Source organism: Lutra lutra, chromosome 5, assembly GCF_902655055.1.
Source record: "Lutra lutra chromosome 5, mLutLut1.2, whole genome shotgun sequence".
NCBI classification, from domain to species: domain Eukaryota; kingdom Metazoa; phylum Chordata; class Mammalia; order Carnivora; family Mustelidae; genus Lutra; species Lutra lutra.
Window position 1 is genome coordinate 99,430,762 of NC_062282.1, and position 19,843 is coordinate 99,450,604.

General features: G+C 41.4%; 1 protein-coding gene across 1 annotated transcript in view; it reads left to right on the plus strand.

Annotated features, from left to right (window-relative positions):
• The first annotated feature begins 16 nt into the window (after window positions 1-16).
• Window positions 17-19,843, plus strand: part of CARTPT (CART prepropeptide) — a 43,947-nt gene continuing 24,120 nt past the window's right edge. Inside the window, exons 1-2 of the mRNA XM_047730278.1 lie at window positions 17-71; window positions 1,260-1,383. The gene's annotated coding sequence lies outside the window, so the exon portion shown is untranslated. The remainder of the gene's footprint in view (window positions 72-1,259; window positions 1,384-19,843) is intronic.

Consider the following 19,843-nt stretch of genomic DNA (forward strand, 5'->3'; position numbering starts at 1 on the left):
TTTTACCAAAATGGGGAGCATTTTCATCTGCCCCGTCCCAGCTTTACTGACACATAACTGACCTATCACAGGTAAGTTGAAGGGGTACAATGTGATTTAATACATGCCTATTGTGAAATGGTTATAGTGCGGTTACCTAACACATTTACCTCACAGAACTTTTTGTTTGGTAGGGAGAATGTTTTTGTTTTTTTTCATTTCAGTTCTTATAAATGAGAATTGCAGCCAGGATAATAGGAGTAACTTCGAATTTTAAGACTTATGCAGCTAATTAATCTAAATTAGCTACTCTGGGTACTTACAGAATAAAAGAGATAAAATTAAATGTACTTTTCAGTTTTCAAGGAAAAAAAATTCAATTTTTTTTTTTTACACTACCAGTAGATGTTATTGAATATGCAAGTAAAAGTTATTTGCCAGGTGTGCTTGTTTATATGTGTAAGGCGTAACTATAGAGGCTTGTATGACATTTACAGGGGTAGGTAAATGGCAGGTTTTTCCATGATTTCCTAAGACTTTTTTGGGGAGAGGTCACATAGTCCTTGTTTGTTCTGAAATGTGTTCATTGGTGTCTTGGGAGGATGATTGCTTATTATTCTATCCAAAGCCATTTCTTACAAATCTTAATTACTGGTTCTGAAATTCAGTATTTAGAAAAACAGAAGAGAATGAACTAGATAATCATGGTCTCTGGTTATTTATAACATTTCTTTGCAAATGTGAGAAATTACAATCTAATAATGACATGTTTTTATTGTTTTAACAAAAAGTACCACTGAACACTTAAAAATATATTTTTAAAAAACTTAATGTGTCTCAAATTCTCTTATATATAGAATCAGAATGCTAGGGGTAAAGTTGCTCTTGGAGCTGAATGTAATTTATACTTTTGACTTTTTAAGCAAACGTGCATTCCAGGTGAGGTCTGTAGTCAAACTAATTGATGATCTATTCTGAGATACTTGGGAGGGAACAGGGCCTGCTATGAATTGCACTGGGGAAACAGGTGTGAGCAGTTTGGGACCTGTGGTTGCTCTCTCTAGTTCATTATCCCAGAGTACCGAAGGATGTCAGGTTTCAATATCTCCTTAAAAGCCACTCTTCCAGATAGTTGCTTTGTAACTTCTTTATGGCTTAAAATAATACAAGCCTATTCTGTTCTAGTTATGAAGGTCAGAAGTCTAGAATCAAGAGGTTGGCTGGGCTGTGTTCACTCTAAAGGCTTTGAAGCGTAAATCGATTTCCTTGTCTTTTTTTAGCTTCTATAGGTTGCCTGCCTGTTTTGTAACTCTGATTACAGATTTCAGTGTTCTGTCAAATACATGGTATGTGTTAGCATTCTGAGAGCCCTATAGTCCGCTCATGAGGAGAGTTCACCACGAGGTAGGGGCAATTTTAGTTTTCTGCGCCCAGCATTTCAGTGTGTCTGGCTGCTTTTCCTTTCGCAAAGGTGACCCAAATCACAGGTTTGTGCTACATGTTAGGTTAAGAGAGAAGTGTTGGGGTGCCTGGGTGGCTCAATTGGTTGAGATACCGACTCTTTTTTTTTTTTTTAAGATTTTTATTTATTTATTTGAGAGTGAGAGATCACAAGTAGGCAGAGAGGCAGGCAAAGAGAGAGGAAGGGAAGCAGGCTCCCTACTGAGCAGAGAGCCCGTTGCAGGGCTCGATCCCAGGACCCCGGGATCATGACCTGAGCTGAAGGCAGGCTTAACCCACTGAGCCACCCACGTGCCCCAGAAACCGACTCTTGATTTCATCTCCGGTCATGATCTCAGGGCCTTCAGGTTGAGTCCTGCATGGAGTCTGCTTAAGAGTCTCGCTCTCTCAATCAATCAATCAATCAATCAAAAAATTAATAATCAATAAATAATAAAATAATAAACAATAAATAAATAATAGATAAAATCTTTAAAAAATTGTCTGAGGGAGAACAAAGTCTTAGAAGGTTGTGATATAACAGAACTGACTGAAGAGAAAACATGACCAGAACTACTTGTTAGAAGTTGAGAAATAAAAAAAAATTAATGTGTAATTCAGCAAGTGTTAATTGTAAGAAATGAAAAGGTAGAGTTTTGGAATGCTAGGGATACTTTCAAGAGGTTTCTGTAGGAAATGAATTCTACATTTTTCAATAGCAGTATCATACTCCTATGTTGTAATGAAAATATTTTATAATTATTAATGATGTAAAATCATTTTTAAAAAAGATTTTATTTATTTATTTGACAGACAGAGATCACAAGTAGGCAGAGAAGCAGGCAGAGAGAGGAGGAAGCATGCTCCTTGCTGAGCAGAGAGTCAGAGAAGCAGGCAGAGAGAGAGGAGGAAGCAGGCTCCCTGCTGAGCAGAGAGCATGATGGGTGGCTTGATCCCAGGATTCTGGGATCATGACCCAAGCCAAAGGCAGAGGCTTTAACCCACTGAGCCACCCAGGTGCCCCAATAATGTAAAATCATTTTTTAAAGAAAACTTAGTAAAGAAAGTGAAAATTCTCCATTATTTCACTACCCAGAGATAGCCGCTATTACTAATTTCATGCATAGATTGTGCTATTCTTTTCCCTATCTGTGGAATTTTTTTCCCCACACACAAAAAGTTACTCTGTTACCTCCATTTATAGTTAATGTCCTGTAAACGTATTAGCATGTTCCCATGTCAGGTGCTGCCTCATCTACAACAATTGTGATGTTGCACGATGCTACAATGCTACATTATGGACATCCTATTTGACTTAACCACTCCCCTACTGTTGGCTACTTAGGTTGTTTCTGGCTTCCCACTATTATAGATAATGCTGCAGTAAATATCTTGCAGTGATATCTATATATCTATATCTATATCTATATATATCTATCTGTGATTATTAGTATAAATTCCTAGAAGTGAGATTGTTGGATCAAAGTATATGGAGAGTTTTAAGACCCATATTGCTAATTTCTATTTCTATAAACATATTTAAGATACAATTATTGCTGTATGTAATGATGACTCTGGTGCTTTCAAATGCTTTTCAAATGCAGTGACTTCCAATAGAGGTCAATTGTTTAAGAAACTAGTGATTTTGTTTATTTTTAAAAGTTGTGTCTAGGTAGCTGTGTCACATTAGTAACAAACTGTGAAGACTCAAAATGTGTGGGTGGGGGGCGCCTGGGTGGCTCAGTGGGTTGAAGCCTCTGCTTTCAGCTCGGGTCATGATCCCAGAGTCCTGGGATCGAGCTCCACATCGGGCTCCCTGCTCAGCGGAGAGTCTGCTTCCTCCTCTCTCTCTGCCTACTTGTGATCTCTGTCAAATGAATAAATAAAATCTTTAAAAAAAAAATGTGTGGGTGGCTTCATGGTTGTGGAAGGACTGGGAAAAGGTGGGGAGAAGGCTAGTTAATCCATAGTTCTGTTACCAAAAAGCGATGTGAACTTGAGGAAGATGGACAGGGACCAAATTCAGCCTCTCTGACCTTGCAGTTGTTTCCTTCTCTCTGTCCAGTTAGTCAAGTTTTCTTTCCACCTCCACTTTCTTTTGGCTTCTTATGGGGCAAGTGGCCTGAGAGGGGTGAGGATTGGAAGCAGGGAAAGGTCTTTGAAGGTGGGGATCTAATAGAGAACTTAAAGAGAAAACGGGACCAGACCAACTTGTTAGAAGTAAGTTGGAGGAAAAAATACAATATGCTGAGAATGATGATGATGATGATGATGATTAAAGATTTTACTTATTGAGAGAGTGAGCAAGAGAGCTGGGGGAGGAGCAGAGGGAAAGGGGGAAGTAGACTCTCCACTGAGCAGGGAGACCCCGCGGGGCTCCATTCCAGGATCCTGGGATGGAGACCCACGCGGGGCTCCATTCCAGGATCCTGGGATCATGACCTGAGCCAGAGGTAGTCACTTTACCAATTGAGCCACCCAGTCACCCCTGTCATCATCATCAAATCATCATCATTGTCGTCATTATCATTATTACTATTCTGCACCCAAGTATGCACCTGCTGACTTGGTGAGACTGAGGTGGAGACCACTTGCCAGGAGGATGTTCTTAAGCTTTGTCAGCTTTTTTTTTTTTTTTTTTTAAGTGAACAGACATTTACTGAAGGCCTACAGTGTGTCTGGCTTTGGGATAGAATACAGAGTAGACAGGGCAGTTAATACTTACACAAACAAGTACAGCATGGCTCCCTCCTTGTGTAGCCCTAGGTCATTGACTTGGTGAGTATTTTCACCTGCTCAGTCCCCATCCATCGTCTTTCAGTACATGCCCCCTTATACTCCTTGGGAAACTACCCCCTCCTGTTCCCTGCAGTCTTGGCGAGTGTCGAGCAAAGAGCCCAGGTTCCTAGCAGAGAGCTGGGACCTTCACTGGGGCTTGGTTGGGCTCACTTGAGTCGTTTGATTCTCAAGGAGAGGGAGAAGCATGGAAGACAGCCAGCCCTGCATTGTTCCGCAGAGTGTTAGAGGCTGCTTGTTCATTCTTGCTCTGCGGCCCTGACACCTCCCTGGTTACTAAGACTCTAGGTGTGAGGTGTCCTGGCATCTTGTATTCTTCCAGCAGTCCTTTTAAAATAAACTTGCCAGAGTCAGGCTCCAGGGCTTGTAGCCCCAAATACTAACTGGTGGCATGTTCTGCAAGACCAAGGTTAAAATAAGTTCCTCTGCATTTTCAACTATGATGAAAGCTTTACTGCCAGCGTTCTTAAAGAAGACTTTTCAGCATTGAAACCAATGGGACATTGCAAAACATTGCCCATAATCTCTTTTAAAATGTTAACAAATTGCATGTATTCTGTGGATATTTGCAAGGACTTGTGGGGCTCCTTTTTTTATTTAGGACATATTGGCATTTTTATTTTGCCTTGGTGTTGATGTGGCTGGTCTTCTGACCTTCTCTATCCACCATGAGGGATATAGGGAAGAGAACCAGAGGATCAAGTTCCTAGACCAGAGCACTGTAAGTAAAGGAACAATGCAGTTTTGGAACTGAGTCATGATTTAAATCCATACTAGAAGAGATTTAGTATTCCTAATAAGAGAACCAGAATTGCTTACTGGACATCGAGATCAATTTGGAATCAAGGGATTTGGGTTCTCATTCAGACTGTGGTCCTAACTACTTGTCTCATCGTGGGCTGGTCTTTCCTGGTCTCAATACAGGGTGGACTTGTTTAGTTTTCTACCCTGGTTTCACATTAGAATCTGTTGAAGAGTTTTAAAAAATGATTGAATCAGAATCTTTGTGGAGTGTGGGATTTTTTTTAAAGCTCCTAATCACTGCTCTAACAACGCTTCCCAAAACTCAGCTACCAGAATCTCCTGGGAGACTTCTTAAAACACAGATTGCCAGAAAAATAGATAAATAAAACATTGATTGCTGGGGCTCTACCTCGGAGTCTGATCCTACCGGTCTGGAGTGGGCCCCAGAATCTGCATTTCTCACATGTTTCCAACTGATGCTGACAGTTCAGGGGTCATGCTTTGAGAAACACCGATGGCTCTAGTGGTCTTGAAATTGCTTCCTAGCTCTAAAAGGTTAGAGTTCTAAGATCAATTTCTGCTTTGGTGATGGTATCACTCTTGTATATTTTTGGTTAGGTCATTATATATTTGTCTTTCTCCCTCATTTTCAGGGTGGGATGAATTTGTCTTAGCTTCTTAGTCATGGTTCACAGCCAAGGCTGAAAGTTAGACTCACCGGAGGAAATTTGCTTACAAAAAAATCCTGTTGTGGGGCACCTGGGTGGTTCAGTGGTTAAAGCCTCTGCCTTTGACTCAGGTCATGATCTCGGGGTCCTGGGATCGAGCCCTGCATCGGGCTCTCTGCTCAGCAGGGAGCCTGCTTCCCCCTCTTCCTCTGCCTGCTTCTCTGCCTACTTGTGATCCCTGTCTCTCTGTCAAATAAATAAAATCTTAAAAAAAAAATCCTGTTGCCCACACGGGACTCCCCATAACTAAATCAGACTCTTGGGTTAGGAGGCAGGTCTCAGTAAATTTCAAAGTTCCTTTAAGCGATTCCAGTGTGCAGAGCAGAGGGTTGTGTCACAGGGTGAGGCTACATCAGGGAATTTCAAAATGGAGCAACTCTTTATTTCAAGACTCTTGCATGGACTTAAAATCTTAAATTTTAGGTTATATAAATGTTTTTGAAGGTACAGTTCACAGCCCCAGTGAAGATTTGCCTTAATTTGACTTCTGTATGTGCCTCAATTTAGGTTAGCTGCAGAAAGTACTTAAACAGAAATTTCTAATGAGATGTATCCAAGGCGATAGAAATGAGATCAGAGCAAAAACATTCACAAAACAGAAGCAGGAAAATTATTTTTACGTAATGGGCCATAACAGCAGCTGACATTTTGCCTCCACAGATTGTTTTCTGATTCATCTCTTTCTGCCCTTGTGCCTTTGCTGTGACTTCTCAGTGGATTACACGGAACATTTAAGCCTCTGAGGACTTGTCAGTTCCTCAGTCCCAACCAAGCTTAACCAGACAAAAAAGAGGAATAATTATCAACATGGATGGTTGATAACTTGAGATTACATTGAAAACATTTTTGTTCTTGTGGCAAAATATAACTTAAAAATTTCTGTTTTAACTATTCCCAAGTATACAGTTCAATGGCATGAAGGACATACCCACTGCTGTGTAAACATCACCACCCCCTAGCTCCAGAACTTACTATTCCAAACAGAAACTCTGTACCCCTTAAACACTAACTCCCCATTTTTCCCCTTCCCCAGCCCCTAGCAACACTGTTCTGCTTTCCATCTCTATGAATTTGTTCTAGGTATTTAATGTAAGTGGAGTCACAAAATACTTACCCATTTGTGTCTGGCTTATTTCACTTAGCATAGTGTCCTCAAGGTTCATCCAGAGATTATTACTTTTGGATGATCAGTGTCACAATTGAGTTAGGTACAGAAAGGTAAAGGTCCTGTTCCAGATAAACACACAGGCGTTGGAGGGCACTTCTATCTCCCTGGAGCCCTCAGACGTTCCTGTGGGTGGGCCGAGGTGGGTTGCACTTGGTCCTGCTCTCAGCAACCACATTCCCCATACTTGCTCAGCCCAGAAACCCTGGTGTCCTTGTGACTCTTTGTTCTTTGCCCAGACATGCAATTGCCCCAAACATTTTATTGTTTCTACCTCTCAAAGAGCTCCCTAAATCCTCCTCCTTTACCACTGAATGGGTCTCAGCTCACACCACCATCTGGTCTCACTTGGGGAAGTGTCTAGCCAGTCTCCTAGCCAGTATCCCTGCCATCAGCCATTATTTAATTCACTCAATGGGTATCCTATTACATGAACATTTCTTATCAGCATTGAGCTGACCTCTTAAGTCTTGGGCAGAGACATTTGAGACATTTGTCTCCAGTAAATCTGATGGTACTCAGCATGTCTGATTCTCGAGTCTAACTACTCCCAGTCCATTCATTGCTTTCCAATAAAGGATGGAATAAAGATGCAGAACTTTTGACAGGTGAAATTGAGGGTTCAAAACAACAAGTGGAATTTTAAGAGGAAAAAGTATAGAGTCTTAAATCTAAATTCAGGACAATAGAGAGCTTATGTAGAGAACCAGGGAAACTTGACTTTGAAACAGCTCCTATGGGTGGTATGTGTGGGGGTAGATGGTGGAATTTTGATTATCAGCAAGCTTGATACAGGCTCACTGTGATGAGACTATCTTATAAGTGCTTGCCCCATTTCAGGCTGCACTAATTAAAATCATATGTTCTGATCACGGGCCATAATAATGCATGTACTTTGGCCTGATCCTCATCTTCGGCTCTATGAAGACAAGCTGTACTCCATGAAGTATGTTAAGAAACTAGAGGGCATGCTTGGCATTGGTTCTGAGCCCTAAGATCTGGGCCTTAGCTGTGCTTGGGAAGTCTGTAAAAATACAGATTCCTGGGTTCCACCCTTGAATACTTTCAAGTCCTCTAGGTTGGGTACCACTGCAATGGGAGACATGAAGAGCATGGTCTAGGAAATACTGGAGGAGGTGGGTAGTTAGCTTTGAGAGGACTATGGGGAGATGAAAATGCAGATTCTAATCTAGTAGGTTTAGGATAAGGCCTGAGATTCTGCATATCTAGTAAGCTTGCACTAAAGCCAATGCTTCTGGTCTGTGGACCACACTTGGGCAGAGGCTGGAGGAGATTCTGGCACAGGTTGGGTAGATGACCTTGATGCTCTCTCAGGTCCAGGTAGGTATTCAGCAAAGGTTCATCAGCTGATGATGGAGAAAACAAGTTACCAGAACTACACCAGAATCCTTCCGAACTCACAATGTGGAACATGCTTTCATTTCTTCAGTCAATGCTTAGATTTCTCTAGAAACTAGATATTACAGATGAGTGATCAAGAGCATGAGCTTCGGAATCACGTCAACTTAGGTTTGCTTTCCCCATTCATAGGTTGTTATTTTCCCGATTTATGGTCCTATCTGCACCTCATTTTCCTCATTTCTAATAACTTCTCACTGGGTGTTTATGAGCATTTAATGTATGAAAAGTGCTTAATGGAGAGCAGGTACCTGACAGGTGTTGCCTATGATTATTTTCATAAATTTACTCATCGAAGCATGCATTGGTACCTTTCCTACATCTCCTGTATTTTTGGAGGATTCCCGAGATCTCTGCAAATGTCATAAAGCCTGTGCTTGAGCTCTCAGAGCACCGGCATTCTCTCTAGATTTTGGTGAGATTACTGGAAATACTTCTTTTGTGGGTCTCAGATCTTTACTGTTGGCATTTTCTTCTTTCAATTCAAGTTCGTTAAGAAATCGTGTATTATTAGTTTCAGGTATAGAGGTCAGTGATTCATCAGTTGCATGTAACACCCAGTGCTCGTTACATCATGTGCTCTCCTTCATGCCCATCCCCCAGTTATCCCCTCCCCGCCTGCAACCCTCAGTTTGTTCCATAAAGATGAGTCTCTTCTGTTTTGCCTCCTTTTCAGTTTTCATTTTACTTTATTTTTCCTTCTCTTCTCCTAATTCATCTGTTTCTTTTCTTAAATTTCACATATGAGTGAAATCATACGGATTTGTCTCTGACTGAATTCACTTAGCATAATAGATTCTAGTTCCATCCATGTTGCAAATAGCAAGATTTCATTTTTTGTTGGCTAAGTAGTATTCCTTTGTGTGTGTGTGTGTGTGTGTGTGTGTGTGTGTGTGTATCCATTCATCTGTTGATGGACAAAACTGGGCTATTTCCATAGTTTGGCTATTGTAGACATTGCTGCTATAAATGCTGCTATAAACACTGGGGTGCATGTGCCCCTTCAAATCACTATTTTTATATCCTTTGGATACAATTTCTGGGTCATAAGATAGTTATATTTATAACTTTTTGAGGCCCCTCCGTACTGTTTTCCAGAATGGCTGCACACAGCTCGCCCACCAACAGAAAGCGTTCCCTTTCTCTCTGCATCCTTGTCAAAATTTGTTGTTTCCTGACTTGCTAATTTTAGCCATTCTGACTGTTGTAAGGTGGTATCTCGTCATTTTTGATTTGTATTTTCCTGATGCCGAGTGATGTTGAGCATTTTTTCATGTGTCTATTGGCCATTTTTATGTCTTCTTTGGAGAAATATCTGTACATGTCTTCTGTCCATTTCTTAACTGGATTTTTAACTTTTGGGGGGTATTAAATTTGATAAGTTCTTAATAGATTTTGGATACTAGCCCTTTAATGATATGTCATTTGCAAATATCTTCTCCCATTCTTTAGGTTGCCACTTAGTTTTGTCAACTGTTTACTTTGCTGTGCAAAAGCTTTTTATCCTGATGAAGTCCCAGTAGTTCATCTAAAAGTAGTAGTTCATCTAAAGAGTCTTGTTCACCCTTGACATAGCCAACCCCCCTGACCGTTTTTTTTTTTTTAATTTTTATTTATTTATTTATTTATTTGACAGAGAGAGATCACAAGCAGGCAGAGAGGCAGTCAGAGAGAGAGGAGGAAGCAGGCTCCCCGCCGAGCAGAGAGCCCGACGTGGGGCTCGATCCCAGAACCCTGAGATCAGGACCCAAGCCGAAGGCAGTGGCCCAACCCACTGAGCCACCCAGGCGCCCGCCCCTGACCGTTTTTAAAAATCCTTTTGGGGGCACCTGGGTGGCTCAGTTGGCTGTCTGCCTTCAGCTCAGGTCATGGTCCCAGGGTCCTGGGATGGAGTCCCTCATGCTCAGCAGGGAGTTTGCTTCTTCCTTTCCCTCTGCCCCTCCCCCCTGCTTATGCACTTTCTCTCTCTCTCTCAAAAAATCTTCCAAAAAACCCACTTTGTGATCATACAAGTCTTCTAAGTACTTTTGTTGGTTCCCTGTCCTTTAGGCTTAAAATTTAAATGTCTTTCCTTGGCATCCCTGAGTGTTCTGGACCTGGCTTAAATTTTTTAGAATTAAAAAATATCAAATAATATTCACAGATTGTTAAAAAAGAACTAGTATGAACAGACTCATCATAGCCCCCTGATTCACATTTGTCATCCATTCCTTATCCACAGAATTGTAAGCAATTTAGTTTTGTTCTTTTGGAGATATCCCTGTGTAAGTGCTTGTATTACAATTTCTTTTCAACTGTAGAAATTGTCTATTTAATTCTTGCTCTAAGAAATCAAAATTTTAGCTCACGTATACAACCTCTTCTCTCCTCGATATAATTTCTCTCCCCTTCTCCCCACAAGTTCATAATCTTGTATCTATAGTTTAAAAAAATCACAACATTATGAAATCTAAGGAGTTTTTTTTTGTATTTGAAAGTTTGGTGTCAAAATCCATTTGGTAGCAAATTAATTCTCTAAACTATCCCATGTATGGTTAACTGTGATGAAGCACTCACTGAAGCAAATACCTTTGGGGAGCGGGCGGGTGGCATCCTTGACCCCTGTGGCAGCATTGATGATGAAAGAGGACAGTAGCCTGGGATGGATTATTTTGGGAACTTTGGATCACATAGAGAAAGAAAACGACAAGATGGGATGTTTCATTTCTAAGCTCTAGTTATAGAGAACCAGAGAGTTTTTCTGGTAACCATAAGATAATTTATTTCTTATAGCTGCAGAGCCAGTCTTGCTGAAAATGAAACTCAACCTTCACTGAATTCGTAGCCTTGCCATGACTCTCTTGTGAGAGTTAGAACATTGAGAATTAATGGGACCTTAAGTCTTAGAATGGGGACATCTGATGGGCTTGGATAGAGCTGACAGTGTTGAATCCCCAGTTACTCAGAACTTGCCTTGGTGGTGGAAGAAGGCTATTTGTCTTCATCTGGGTAGACTAGCCTCTGGCTTGAAGTCTAATAATCTTAGTTGGGGAAACTGCATTATAAGAGGATGCCTATTGTCCTCCAGACTCACTCCAGTCTCTTCTTGTTGTCACTAGACCCATAATGAGAGAGAGAAGCACAAAGTATGGGAGGAAATAGCTAATACTGCAGAGGAACGTAGCCCCTGGTATCTGTATGCAGATACTGGCTCAGAAAATGTTTTTTTTAACTCATTACCAATTTGTAAGTATCACCAGAAGCAGTTTGCTTTTATCTAGTGTAACCAGCAGTATCCAGAAACAATTTGCCCACCCCTTTTTAAAAAAAGATTTTATTTATTTATTTGACCGACAGAGATCACAAGTAGGCAGAGAGGCAGGCAGAGAGAGAGAGTGGGGGGAAGCAGGCTACCTGCCGAGGAGAGAGCTGGGCACAGGAACCTGGGATCATGACCCGAGCTGAAGACTTTAGCCCACTGAGTCACCCAGGCGCCCCCTACCCCTCATTTTTTTAAAGTAGGCTCCATGCCCAGCATGGAGCCCAATGTGGAGCTCAAACTCATGACTCTGAGGTCAAGACCTGAGCTGAGATTAAGAGTCAGATGCTCAACTGACTGAGTCACCCAGGAGCCACTAGAAGCAATTTGCTTTTACCTAGCACAACTAACAGTGTATTTTCAGTCTTGTCTCAGGAATATACCACCTATCCTGCCTTCTGTCATAACATAAGTCTACAAAAGCTTTGGACATTTTGACATACAAGATTACAATGGATCACTATTTTTTGTAAAAGATTTTATTTATTTGAGAAAGAAAGAGTGTGCAGGAGAGAGAGGAGGAGAAGCAATCTCCCCACTGAGCAGGAAGCCCAATGTAGGGCTTGATCCCAGGACCCCAAGATCATGACTTGAGCTGAAGGCAGATGTTTAACCGACTATGCCAGCCTGGTGCCCCACTTGATCACTATTTGGGTGATTATGTTAATTAGATCTGATGAGCAGGAAGGAGCAAGAACTTAAGACACCTTAGGGAGACATACGGAAGCCACAGGGTGGGAGATGCAGCCTGTGAACATTGAAAGATCAGTCTCCTTAGTAAAGTTTCAGTGGGGGTAGGGGATGTCTAGCTGAGGCAGCTCCTTCAAGGTGAAAAATAGATGGTTATGTCCTTCATTGGCTACCAATAAGAGGAGGCACAATCCCTGGCAGGCCTTTTCGAATTTTGGAGAATATATATTTGAGTTTCAGTTTTGGTTAGTTAACAGAGCAAGAGAAGGCTAATGGTCTGGCTGCAGAGTCCACCATGCACGGGAGATGGTTTGCTTGGGGAACTGAATTTGAGTGGATCCCCAATTAATTTTGCCCCCTTGCTGCTATCCTGCACACATTCTGGTGGCCAAGTGTGGAACCTTTTGCTGCAGAAGCTGTGGGATGCTTGACACCACAGTCCGGCAACCTGCTTTAGATTTTGCCTGCAGTTCCGGTTCCTATAGGTACTGATAATTTCCTCCCTCGGGTACCTGTCTGGCTCTGCTTAGCAGCTTCCTGCTAGCCAGGAGAGCTTTGCTCAGCCTGTGGGACAGCTTGAACATACTGATGACTTAATGCCACAGGGGCAGCCCTCTACCAGGGAGGGATGGAGTTTTTTTGATAAATCCTTCCGCTCTGAAGTCTCCTCTTGGTCCCCACTGGGATAGTTCTCCTGTGGCCCACAGCAGGAACCTTCATATTAACCTGCACTTGATGGGCTTTTCTCCCTTTCTGTCCCATTTTGTTTTGCCCACTCTGTCATTCTGCTTTCTTGGGATCACCTCCCAAGTAAACTTCCTGCACAGTAGTCTTTGCCTTGGGGTCTCCTTTGGAAAACTCCAAGCTTCCCCAGCTGTCAAGGGCTCTGTCCTTGGTAGTACTCTGTGCAGAGTGTGTCTTGCTTGGCTCGACTCCCATCTGTCCGCATCCTTTCCAGCGCTTTCATCCTCCGTGAGTTCTTCTGCACATCCACTGACAACCTCCATGGTTGTCGGTTTCTTCCTTTCGCACTCCTCCCTCTCATCTTATTGGTGTGCGGTGGTGGGGAGGCTCTTCTCCTGGCTTCCCTGGCCCTTCTTCAGTACAAGTCGGCCTGATGTTTGTACCCAGATTTCCTGTTGTGCTGTCATTCGCCAGTAACCCTATGGTCCTGGAACCCTCAGATCTGTTTCCTTCTTTTACTCCTTTGCACATGCTCTCCCTCTGCCTAACATTTTATTCTCCTCGTCCGGCTGACAAACTCACTTCTTCTTCAAAATTTTGTCCAAATGGGAGCTCTCCCATTACATTTCCTCTAACTTCCCCTCTCTCTTCAAGTACACACCGTCTGCCACTTTATGTGGTTGTGAGTTCTGCAAGGGCTAGGACTATCCCTCTTTGTTCATTGCTGTATTCCCAGTCTCTGGTACAGTGTCTGGCCTGGCACAGAATAGGTGCTTGCTAGATATTTGTTGAATGGATGAAGAAATGCATTCCTTAAGGGTAAGGAAGTCACCTTGGCTGGACATGTCAGCACCTCAAAAGGGACCTGGTGTACAGGTGAACCGCTCCAGGGTGGTCATAGGGGAGCTGTCTGTCTCCAACTACCCTTTGGATGAAACCCTTGCAAGATGAAGATTTGGGGCAGTCAAGGGGAGTATGTGGGGGCAACAGATGGATGGTGGGGTAGGAGCAAGAAATTAGGTTACTATATTCTGTCCCACTACTGTTCTGCTGTCACCTTGATATTGTTCCTGGAAGGAAGTTAATGTCATGAGCTCTTAGTCCCCCATAATTCCTCTACTAAGGGTAGAGTATGGAGGCAAAGATCTGGAGCTGAGTCTTGGGCTTGGTCATTTGTTACTTTTATAATTTGGAGGCAAGTTATTCAAATTCTGTCTCTGTTTCATTGTTGTTAGTATAAGTAAATATATATATATATATATATATATATATATATATATATATATATATATGTTTGTCTTATATTTAGAACATATTATTTGTTATATGTTATATATACGTGTACTGCATATAGTCACTTAGAGCCCATAGAGGACACATGGTAAGCCTTAAGTGTCAGATAGTAATAGAATAATTACCAGGTGGCTAAGGTAAGATTTTTAGGAAGGGTGGCTTGCCCAAAGTCACAAAGGAAATCTGGGTTGGGTCTAAGAGTGATAACTGTATATGTTGAAATTGAAGAACTGTTTTAAAAATCCCAGTTGCCAGGGGCCAGCAGCAACTGGCTTCATCTCCCTGAGCAAGAGGACTTGCCAGAGACACTCAGAGCTCTGCCTGCAACCAGGCAACCGGATGAGATGATTCAGAATGTCTGTTTGATTTCCGTCACTGGAACTCTGATACGTGTTTGGCATCAACAGCTGGATGTTCCCTAAAGGGCTCATTCAAGTCACTGTACTTGTGTGTCTGTGGACACACGGATGCAAGAGGGAACTGAGCCTTAGAAAGATCTATCCCTTGGTACTGGAAATGCCAGTGTAGTTCCGCTTTGGTTATCATACATCAAACCTTATTAAAAAGTGAATCCAAGCATGTTTCTTTGGTAGCGATAATATTACAGTGGGAGCCAGGGTGATGAATGTCAAAGCTTTAGGAGCCAAGCTCCTCTGGTTCGGTGTTGTGTTTGTGAGGAGGATACTTGGATTTGATCCAGTTCTGTTCTCTCTGTGGACTATCTATCTACGTCCAGTTTCTTTAGCAGTTGGCTCAGGTGGATGTGGATGCCTCTCTATTTTGAATTGAAAGGCAGGATGAAAGAATTAGACCAGAGTTGAAGGGCATTTTTATTTCTGGAAGAGCAGCAGTTGAAAGTGATGGAGAAGTCTGCCTGGACCTCTCAGGGATGAGACCTTCAATCCTTGACACACCAGTTCTTTTGAATTGTGTAGTTGCTGTCATTTACTATTTTTTGTTTTAAGTTTAGTGTTCTAGGGTTTACCATGTGCCGCTTGTCTCATTTTCCTACCAGTAACATTAAGGTACTTTGTGACTAACGTAAGAACCCTACACCAGTTTGGTTGCATTCTCTCCTGCCATCTTTTGTGATGTTATTGTCACAGCTTTTAATTTTACATCTGTTATAAAACCCACAGTACTTTGTGACTCCTTTTGGCTTTAAATTGTAGGGTTTTTTTTTTTTTTTCATGTCTATAAAAAAATAACAGAGAAGGGGCACCTGGGTGGCTTGGTGGGTTAAAGCCTCTGCCTTTGGCTCAAGTCATGATCCCGGAGTCCTGGGATCGAGCCCCGCATCGGGCTCTCTGCTCAGCAGGGAGCCTGCTTCCCTTCCTCTCTCTCTGCCTGCCTCTCTGCCTGCTTGTGATCTCTGTCTGTCAAATAAATAAATAAAATCTTTGAAAAAAATTTTAAAAAAATAACAGAGAAGTTGTTTACCCGCATATTTACCATCTGATGCTATTTCTTCCTTTGTGTACATCTGAGTTTCCATCTGGAATGATTTTCCTTCACCCACAGAACTTCCTTAACATTTTTTTTGGTTATGTGGGTCTGTTAGCAACAGAGTGTTCCAGCTTTCATTTTTCTGAAAATGTCTTTAATTCATCGTTTTAGGGGAGTAATAACTGTTGGGTAAATATGTACATGGAGAAAATAAAATATATGCAACTGTTTAAAATAATGCAGAAAGATGCAAAGACATTTAGTCTGTATTAGTGGAAAATAGCAGGGTATGGAGATGGATATCATGTAATGTCATTTTTGTATCAAAATTCTATGTGTATATATATTTTTAATATATTTTTTTAAATTTTGTTTATTTATTTGACAGAGAGAGAGATCACATGTAGGCAGAGAGGCAGGAAGAGAGAGAGGGTGAAGCAGGCTCCCTGCTGAGCAGAAAGCCCGATGTGGGGCTGGATCCCAGGACCCTGAGATCATGACCTGAGCCAAAGGCAGAGGCTTAACCCATTGAGCCACCCAGGCACCCCAAAATTCTATGTATACTTAATTATAGAAGAGCCTTGGAACAATAGACCTGGGAACATGAACAGTGGTGTATCAGTGAAATGTCTTCTTTTTGCAAAAATTGTAATTTTCTGAAGTTGCTAAAATGAACCTGCATCACTTTTACCAGAAGAAAGTAAATTGTAATTGTTTTAACCTATTTGGCTTTTTCCTTCTAATGGGCTCACACTATTAAGATGAATAGCTTAATAAAAATTTGTTTAAAAGTAAATGTCATTTAAGCTGTATCTTAACAATGGAAATGCTAATAGATAAGATTTAAGCATGTTTGTGGATTCTGGGCTTTGCAATATGAATGATGGGGGGAAAATAGGTACGTTTTGTTGGACTCCTGAGAAAACTGAAAGGGCAGTGTGTTGACTTCATACATATTCATTGAAGTTGAGGAGATCTTTTTAAAGAAATAAAATATTAGAGACTAAATTCAACCTTTTTCCTCATTTCCACCTCCCCATGTCTTGTTTCCCCCTCTTTCCCTAATGAACCACTTTTAGGAGTTAGATGTTATCTTTTTCCAGTCCATTTAAAAATATTTTCACATAGTGTATTTGTGTATTAGTAGTCAGTAGTAAGTTTTATCAAATATGTGCTCTTAAAGTTTCCATAAATGATGTCTTACATAAAATTTCGTATCCTCCTCCTTTCCCACTCACATTTTATTTTGGCATCTGTCCATTTTGATTCCAATAGAGAAACAGACAGCAACATGGATAGGATCACAGCATCTAGAATCAGACTGACTGGGTTGAATTCCAGTCCCTGCCATTACGAGTTGTGTAACACTGGGCAACTTTCCTGTCTTCTTGGTGCCTTAATTTCTTTATCTGTGAAATGTGGGTTCTAACAGTCTTAACCTTATTGGGTTGTTGGGAGGATATATTGGGCTAAAACACATAAAGCACTTAGAACAGTACCTGATGTGGAAAGTGCTGGATAACTGCCATTTGTTATTGCTGCTGTTATTAAGGATGCCCTTGGCCATCTATTTCTAGGACAAAGGTGTTGAACTATCTATTGGTAATAGATTTCCACTGAATCCCTCTTGTGTTCCCAGGAAAGCATTACGATACGTGAGTCGACTTGAAATTGTTAACCGTAGAATAGAAATAGTGTGTAATATTCCACCATATCACTGCATTTCCTTAGGGCTGGATATTTAGGTTATTTCCTATAGTTTCTATGAAAAACTAGTGTAATACTCATCTGTGTACAAGGCTTTTTAATATACATATGGAAGAATAGAATCACTGGGTTGGGATTGAACTCGTCTGTTTAATGCCAAAGCACTGTATTACATTTGTAATACTGTATTACATACATTTGTATGTACATAACAAACTTAATAAATATCAAGAGTAGTGATGACCCATAGCTAATGGAAAAATTCCCCAGAGATGAACATTGTCCTTGAGAGATAGCAGCCATCCAGAGGGGCTTTGGGCAGAGGAGACCTTAAAATCTTCTCACACTGTAAATGAATCCACACTGAGCATTTAACTGAATGTGATACATTTGAAGACCAACAGGGGTAAAATATTTACAGGGATATTGTCCACAGGAAGAGTTTAATTGCTCCAGGAATTGGGGTTACTAGAAAAAAAAAAAACCTTAAAATTTTTATCTATTTAGGTGCACCTGGGTGGCTCAGTGGGTTAAAGCCTCTGCCTTTAGCTCAGGTCATGATCCCAGGGTCCTGGGATCAAGCCCCGCATCAGGCTCTCTGCTCGGCGGGGAGCCTGATTCCTCCTCTCTCTGCCTGCCTCTCTTCCTACCTATGATCTCTCTCTCTGTCAAAAAAAAAAAAGATAATTTTTTTAAATCTATTTAATGGACATTTAATTGTAGAGATTTGTTGCTGACTTGAACAAGTGGTGATTTGTGGGGACAAGAAGTTTTGAAACATTATTTCTTTTGCCTTCTGACACAGTAAGTCTTATTATTGAGCCAAGAACCATTTAATTGTCTGTATATCAAAGAGCTCAAAGATTACTGCATGGCATGGCTGAGTTTTAGACAAGAGGTGGAGTATTTCAAAATGTCAAATTAGTGAAGAATTGCAGAGAAGGGAAGAAAGGGACAGACAGGAGAGAAGAGGACTTCACTGGTGGTTGGGGTGGGACAAGGGCAGAACATCCTTATTTGATGGAACCAAGTCCAATACCCAGGAGAGGGAACTGTCCTCTCTTTAAAGTCTGTTTCCAGGGACAGGGAGACTCTGCAATTTCCTTCAAGCAGATCTTTCTTAGTTTTTAGCAGGTTCAAAAAGAAGTCTGGGAATTCAGGTTTGGCTCCATTTCCTCTTCTTCAGGCCTCTGAGGACCCAGATGACAGTCTTGAAGGTGGTTCTAGAAGTTTACATTTGTCTTTCAAGATCCTGAGGCTAGAGAGGAGACTGTGAACTGTTTCCTTGGCACTCAGTTTCCTGCTTAGCCTTCCTCTTCTCTTCTCAGGTCCCTTCTTCATTATTCTACCAACTGTACCAAGACACCTGCAGGGGTGCTAGAGGGCTCAGCTGGCAAAATTGTGTCCTTGGTGGTTGGCTCTGCGTCCAGCTTGCCTGGTTGTGTAGTCCCAGCCCTTCTTTTCTTACCTGGGCAAAGGTGCAAATGACATTACTCCCTGCATAGAGTCGCCATGTAATGTGGGTAAGGCTCAGTGCAGGGCCCAGCAGAATCCTACCCTATTATGGTTTCTCAGGATGCCTGAATAACACCAAAATATGCAGAGGAAGAGGGAAGTAGCTTTAGCTTAGGAAAATTCAGGGCTTTGCTTTGGCTCATCCCTATAGGGCATCCTATAACCGTAACCTTGTAACCTCATCCCTAACCTTAACCTTAGTCCCTAAAGTAGTTTGAGATAGAGACATTCATAGACCACAAAGAATAGAGTAAGCATTCTCACTAAGTGGTTCTCTTATTCTTTTGAGTTGGTGGGGGACGGAGGCGCACCTCCAGCTAGGTCAGTTCTGGGCAGGGGCAGCCAAGTCTCTACTCTAACCACCAGTATCCTTTTCTCAGTGTGCCTGACATTTAGGAAGTGAGCTTGATTGACCTCAGGGTTAGCCAGCCAATTGAAACAAAGCAGAGGGCAGAAACTTGTCTTGAAGATATGGTTAAAGGCAAAGAAATGCAGGATGTGCTTTTTAATAAAACATCTTAAGGAGGACACGTAGCTTCCAGGCATTTTACTCTGCTCTTTGACCCAGTTGCGATGAAGTCTAACAATTTTCCTCCTTCCTCCCTCTTTTGTCTCACCTGCTTTGTAGACAGTGCTTACCCAGAATTGTCCTTCCATCACCATTGTGGTAAGGATCATGATTTCGATTAACAATAGACAATAAATTCATAACAATACCCATAGATAGGTTTCCCACCCAAACTCTTTGGTTTCTTTTACTACATATTTTGGTTTAAAATAAGTCATTTAGAAAGAGGGAGAAAGGAGCCATTAGTTTACAGTAAACAAAAAGAAATAAGATATGAATTCCAAACTTAGAACAAACCTCACAGAATTTTACACTAAAAACAACCAGTTAAATAAATAAATCTTTTAAATAATAATCAATACAATAAATGA